Below are 6,000 nucleotides of genomic sequence, written 5' to 3'. Positions count from 1 at the left end.
CTATTCCCTTTCTTTCCATCCTTGCCTGAGGGCTTCCCTTTGATTTCACTTCTCAGACCGTCATTGAATCCTTTGTTAAAACATGGCTGCCTCTACCCATCCTCCCTGTCCGCCCCCTCCAAGTCCAGGGGCAACTTAATCCTGCTAAAGTCTCACTTCCCATACTATACTGCAGTCTCTCGTATTCTATCCATCTGCTAGTATAGCTCCACCACTGACTTTGAGCTCCTTCATTTTTTTTTTTGTTCTTTTTTATGTTCCAAGGGCATAGTGTAATGGCAAATATTGCAACTTTCGTGGAATGTATTTCAAGTCATAAGTGATAGGACAATGGGGGAGGGAGTCAAGGATAAAATTAAAATGGGTAGAGTGTGTGGCTTCATCAGTGTGTGTGTGTGTGTGTGTGTGTGTGTGTGTGTGTGTGTGTTGTGTAGTACTGAACCCCAACTTTTCCTCCTGAGTGTAGGGAATCAGGTGACTACTATCTATGGCCTGGTAATTGAGAGGGTCCACCAGAACCCTGTTAGCGATCTGCTTTACTAACGACCTGTTGCATGACCATAGACAAGTCATTGAAATTCCCTTAAAGAGTCCAGAGGGGCCGAAACCAGTTTGTCTCAGTGGATAGAGCGTCGATCTGTGGACTGAAAGGTTCCAGGTTCGATTCCGGTCAAGGGCATGTACATTGGTTGCGGGCACATCCCCGGTAGGGGGTGTGCAGGAGGCAGCTGGTCGATGTTTCTAGCTCTCTATCCCTCTCCCTTCCTCTCTGTAAAAAAATCAATAAAATATATTTAAAAAAAAAAAAAAAACAGAGTCCAGAGGGAAAGCATGGACAATGACACAGGCATACAGGGCAGATCCAAGGTCAAGAAAATGTTCACACACAAGCAGATTTTTCACTTTCTATTATTCCATTCCATTATTGTTGTTGATAATAATGGTAATATTAAACAATTTTTAACACTCTTTTAACTTATAATTGAATCAGAATTTATGGTAGGAGGGGAGAGCAAGATTTTTTAAAATAATAAAAATAGATAAAACAATTAAAAGTGGAATAAATATAAATAAACTATTTAAAATAAAGAAAAATCCTTCCCCTATTCTCCCCTCTCTCCCCAGTGATTCCAATGAGCAGGAAAGGTTGAGTGCAGGAGCTAGACATCACTCCGCTGTGTGGGGCAGGGTGGTGCTGCTGTTTCAGGTGAAGCAGTCCTGATTTCAACCACTGCAACCCAGCAGCTGGCCGCCACCCACAGATGGGGGCATGCTGCGGGGCCTACTTATCAAGTCTCCAGGAGATGATGCTCGGGGACTAGAGGGAACATGACTTGAATCACAGCAGGAGAAAATTGGGTTAGATCAACCAAAGTGGGCCAAGGCCCCAGAACCAGTTCCCAGTACATATCCGGGGACAGACTGGGAACCCTGCTGTGATGGGAGCCTGTGAAACCCTCACAGGTGGATTATTGAGAGTCAGAGGAACTGGGGGTAGCAAATGACCTTCCCCAAAAGCAGAACATGTAGAATTGGAAAGGCAACTGTGACGTCCAAGACAACCAGGAGCCAGCATGGCTGCTCACTGACCTGAGACCCGGGCAAGTCCCTCCTCCTGCCTGAGCCACGGTTTCCTCATCTGTGACAGGAGGGAGCTTGGTGAGCCTTCTCTGGAATCGGTCTGGCTCTGCATTTGCACCAATAGTCAATGAGAAGACCAGTGGTTAGGCAGGCAGTGAGCTAGGAGTAAGGGTGCCCAACACTCATGAAAGTGGTAATACTTGTCTCCCACCAAGTTGAGGAGGGAACCTGGATAGACCCCCAGGGCCTCCCAACCATTGCTCAGGCTGCAAACTTCATGCCACTGAGAGAAGAGAAGGGGTGGGGAGAGGGAGGAGATGGCGCTCATGAGTAAAACTACTCTGGGAGGGGGCAGGTAAGGAGTGGGGGGAGGAAGAGAAAGAGAGAGGTATGAACACAGAGGAAGGAAAATGCAGCCTCATCTGCTTATTTGTGTTTCTTGTATTTAAGATGCTGACTTCTAGCACATTTTTAAATCCATCAGACATGAGAGGCTGATTTAAATAGACCCACGGTGGGAAGCTGGTAATTTCACTTGCCACAGTAGAGAGCTGGCGGGACACTGGTGAGGCCTCAGCCCCCCTCCCCATGCTAGAGGAGCTGTGCAGGCCAAACCTCTTTGGCTGACTTTTAGGCCAGGTGCTTTCCAATCCCTGATGTAAGAGCACAGGCTGGGGGTTAGGAGATGGAGAGGATGATAGAGAGAGTTAGAAAGATAAAGAAAAGGAAGAACGGGAGGGAAAGTAGGGGGAGAGCAGGAGAGAAAGTGGAGGTGGGCTCCTTGTAATTCACTGTCTCTAGTTTCTCACTGGAATTCCCAAAAGAAGAGTTCATCTGCTTGAACACCTCCAGTGTAAGAGAGCTCACTACTGAGTGAGGCAGCTCATTCCATTGCTGGACCATGCTCACTGGGATAAGCTTCCTTGCGATAAATCAAGTCCCCATTGTCTGCATTCCCAGCCCTCTTGAGTCACTCAGAACAAGTGTAACACAAAAGTTAGCCCTCCCTGAATGCAATATGCCGGTCCCTCTTCCACACTCATCCTTGTATGCTGGTTCCCAGTCTCCTTACTATACATTATTACAACATAAATCTTGCAAAAACAAAATATTTCTGGGTGCTAATGAATGTATTTCCAGCTGTAGTCAATGCAACAAAATTCCAGGAACAACAAAAGACATTTGTCATTCATTTTTTGTTATCATTCAACACACTCTCATTAAGCCCCTATTCTGGGGTCCGACTAGGTGCTCTTGTTGGCATATGGAATATGAAGGTCCTGTCCAGGACCTTATATACAGCGGGGAGCCAAGCTCCTGAAGAGAAGTGTGTGCTGGGCAGGGGCAGAGATGCCAGGAGCACTGAGAGTCCCTCCCCTGTTGAGTGGGTGTGGGGTGAGGTTGGCTTGAGGGCCTTCAGGGAAGGGAGCCATGGCCTTGTTGTGGCACGTTAATGTACACTGTAGGTTTCTAGGTGTTTCCTCAAGTACTCAGAGGATACTTTCCTGCTCCCTCACCTCTGGATATAACCTGAGACAAACATTGAGCATCTTAGAGACCAGTTGTTGGGCATTGAAGAGAATCCATCCTTCATTCATTCAAGGAATATAAATGTTTATGAAGGTTGTTTTTTTAAAAAAATGTATTGAGGTAAAATATAGGTAACAAAATTTATAATTTTAACCATTTTTAAATGTACAACTCAGTGGCATTAGTACCGTATTTTCCGGCGTGTAAGACGACTGGGCGTATAAGATTTTCCTGGGTTAAAAAGTCGTTTTATACGTCGGAAAATACAGTAGTCCAATATATTTAATCCATTATATCTAATCCCATCAATATAGTCCAATATACCGTATTTTCCGGCGTATAAAACGACTTTTTAACCCAGGAAAATCTTATACGCCCAGTCGTCTTATATGCCAGAAAGTACGGTACATTCACAATATTGTGTGCAACCATCAGTACTCTCCAACTCCAGAACTTTTTCATCATCCCCAAGTGAGTGTTTTATAAATCTAATATAAAGGTGGTTTAATTAGGAATGTGCTATATAAAGTCTTGATGGGCAGCAAATCCACCCATCCACTGCCTCATGTCTATTACATACCAGGCCCCAGTAAGTACAATACAAATGAGACCAGAGCCCTGCCAGTGAGAACCTTATCATCTGAGATGCTGGCCCTGTCCAATGTCAAAGCAGTGTGAGAGGGTACAAAGCTTTCTTAGATAAAAGTCTCTAGCTTGAAATGATGCAAGTTCTCCTTGTCCTTATTGGCTCAGGGAAATGGGAGCTGCTCTTACCTGAGGCCTCAGCTTCTCCCAGTTACCAAATGTGGGCTTTTCTTTCTTTTTCCTTTTTTGTTTTGTTTGGTCTCTTACACAAATTAAATAACTAACATTTGTCTACAGACTTTCAGTTGACTAAGCCCTTTCCTCAGAGTTCTCATTTGACCTTCACACTACCCTGTGAGGGCAGTTGGGCAGAGAGCACTATTGTACAGACTTGGAAGCTGGGGCTCACAGTATTATGCAGTTCCAGGTTTTTCTCAAGGTCATATAATTTGTGGGGAGCACAGCCTGGGTGAAGATGGCTGGTTCCACACCAGGAAGAAGGAGAACTGGGCAGGAAAGTGTCTTTTTATACGCAGAAGCATGGAGCTCAAGTCAAATTAAGTTGTTGAGCTGCCTGTGGGTAATGGATTGCTGCTGCTCGTGGCAGCTGGGGAGGCTGCAGGGTGATGAGCTGGAATGCTCTGATGGGCATCACACTGTCTGAAAGGCAATTAAATTGCAGCAGCTAGAGTGCTCCTCAACACTTTGTTTTAAAAGCCAGAAGCATTTTAAAACATTTGACTCATTTGAACCAGTGAAGCAAACCCTGTGGGTCTACCAGGTCACAGGCCCAGATGTTCAGCCTTTGGGACTTGGGGCTCCAGGGGTATGAATTCACCAAGTGGTGAGCCTTGTTCTTTAGAAATGAAGCTCTGCTCTGAGTGCTCCTTTAGGCAAGTATTGTGTGCCAGTCACTGTGCTAAACATGAGGTGACAGAGGTGAATGCTCCTGCGTCAGGAGCTCAACCCAGTGCATTCTGCTCATTAGAGCCCTTGGGGCAGTGTGTATAAATAATCACTGCACACTAACATTACAGAATGGCCTGGGGAGCTCATGGGCCAGATATTGGATTGCCCCTGACACTCTGCCCTTGACCTAGTGCTACACATGCTCGATAAATTCTAGTTCCATAGTCACATTACTCAAACATTCTAAGGCCCCTTGAAGTCCACATGTTTCAATTTCTGTTTCCAAGTTAAAAAAAAAAAGTTCATTCTTTCCGTCCATGTTCTTGGGGCATTTTTGCTTAGTACTGTGTTGTTTTTGTGTGTACCATTTATTTTTATAGGTCAGATGGATCAAGCAATAACTCATTATGATAGCACAGGTCTCACTGGTTCTGTGAGTCCTCATTTGTTGAGAGATGAATCTCCTGGTGTTATGACAAGAGCCTGTAAGTCCCACTTTTAAATCAGAGCCAAAGCCCTGATCAAGCCCCAGCCCTGAGATAGGGTCAGTACTTGGACCTGACTCAGACCTGCCCCAGGGTGAAGAATGACACACCTCGCCAATGCTCCTCAGTTTCCACATTGATTCCAGGTCCTCTGCCAAGTGCTATATTGTTTCCCAACCTCCATTATTTCCAGCAAGTTCTTTTCCTAAGTAGGACACTTCAATTAACTTGGCTCCACTGACCTGTGTTCAAGGTTAGAGTTATAATGTTCTTTGTTACTTTTACTGCTGATAATGAACATGTTTATTAATGGACACATTAATAGATTTAGGAAGTGGGGGAGGTTTAGAAAGCTCCTATGTCCTATCAACCATTATCAATACCCCCACCACAACATACACACCCCAGGATAAGAATGTAAAATCTTATGAATTTTGACTGAAACTGATTAGAATTTGCATAAACCAATCTCCATTCCTCAGATGACAGGAAGAGAGATGGCAGTACTCCCAGGGCCACAGAGCCACAGGGCATTTAAGTCTTAGGTTTTGTATGTTTGTGTACTGTGATTTCATTATTTTGAAGTAATTAATCTGCTTTTTAAAAAAAGCTTCTGATTTGTAGTCTTCCTTCATTTACAACTTTTGACCAAAGCTTTGTGGAATGTCTGGATTCTTGGCAGGAGGAGAAACTGCCTGAGGATGTCTGGCCTTCTTCACTTCCAAGGAACTGGATACCTCCTTGGGCTGCTCATCTCTAGCACAGAACCTAGAAGCTCGAAATGGAGAGGAGGGTTCTCAGATCTGAAGGACTTCTGAGTTTCATGTTCTTCCTCCAATTAAGAAGAGATGAAATATGCTGGAGAGGAGCTTAGAGGTAGGGCTAAGGAATGAACTCAGAGTCCTGGCTA

Source organism: Cnephaeus nilssonii (genome assembly GCF_951640355.1).
Source record: "Cnephaeus nilssonii genome assembly, chromosome: 6".
NCBI lineage: Eukaryota > Metazoa > Chordata > Mammalia > Chiroptera > Vespertilionidae > Cnephaeus > Cnephaeus nilssonii.
Note: the sequence above shows the minus strand (reverse complement) of the source record.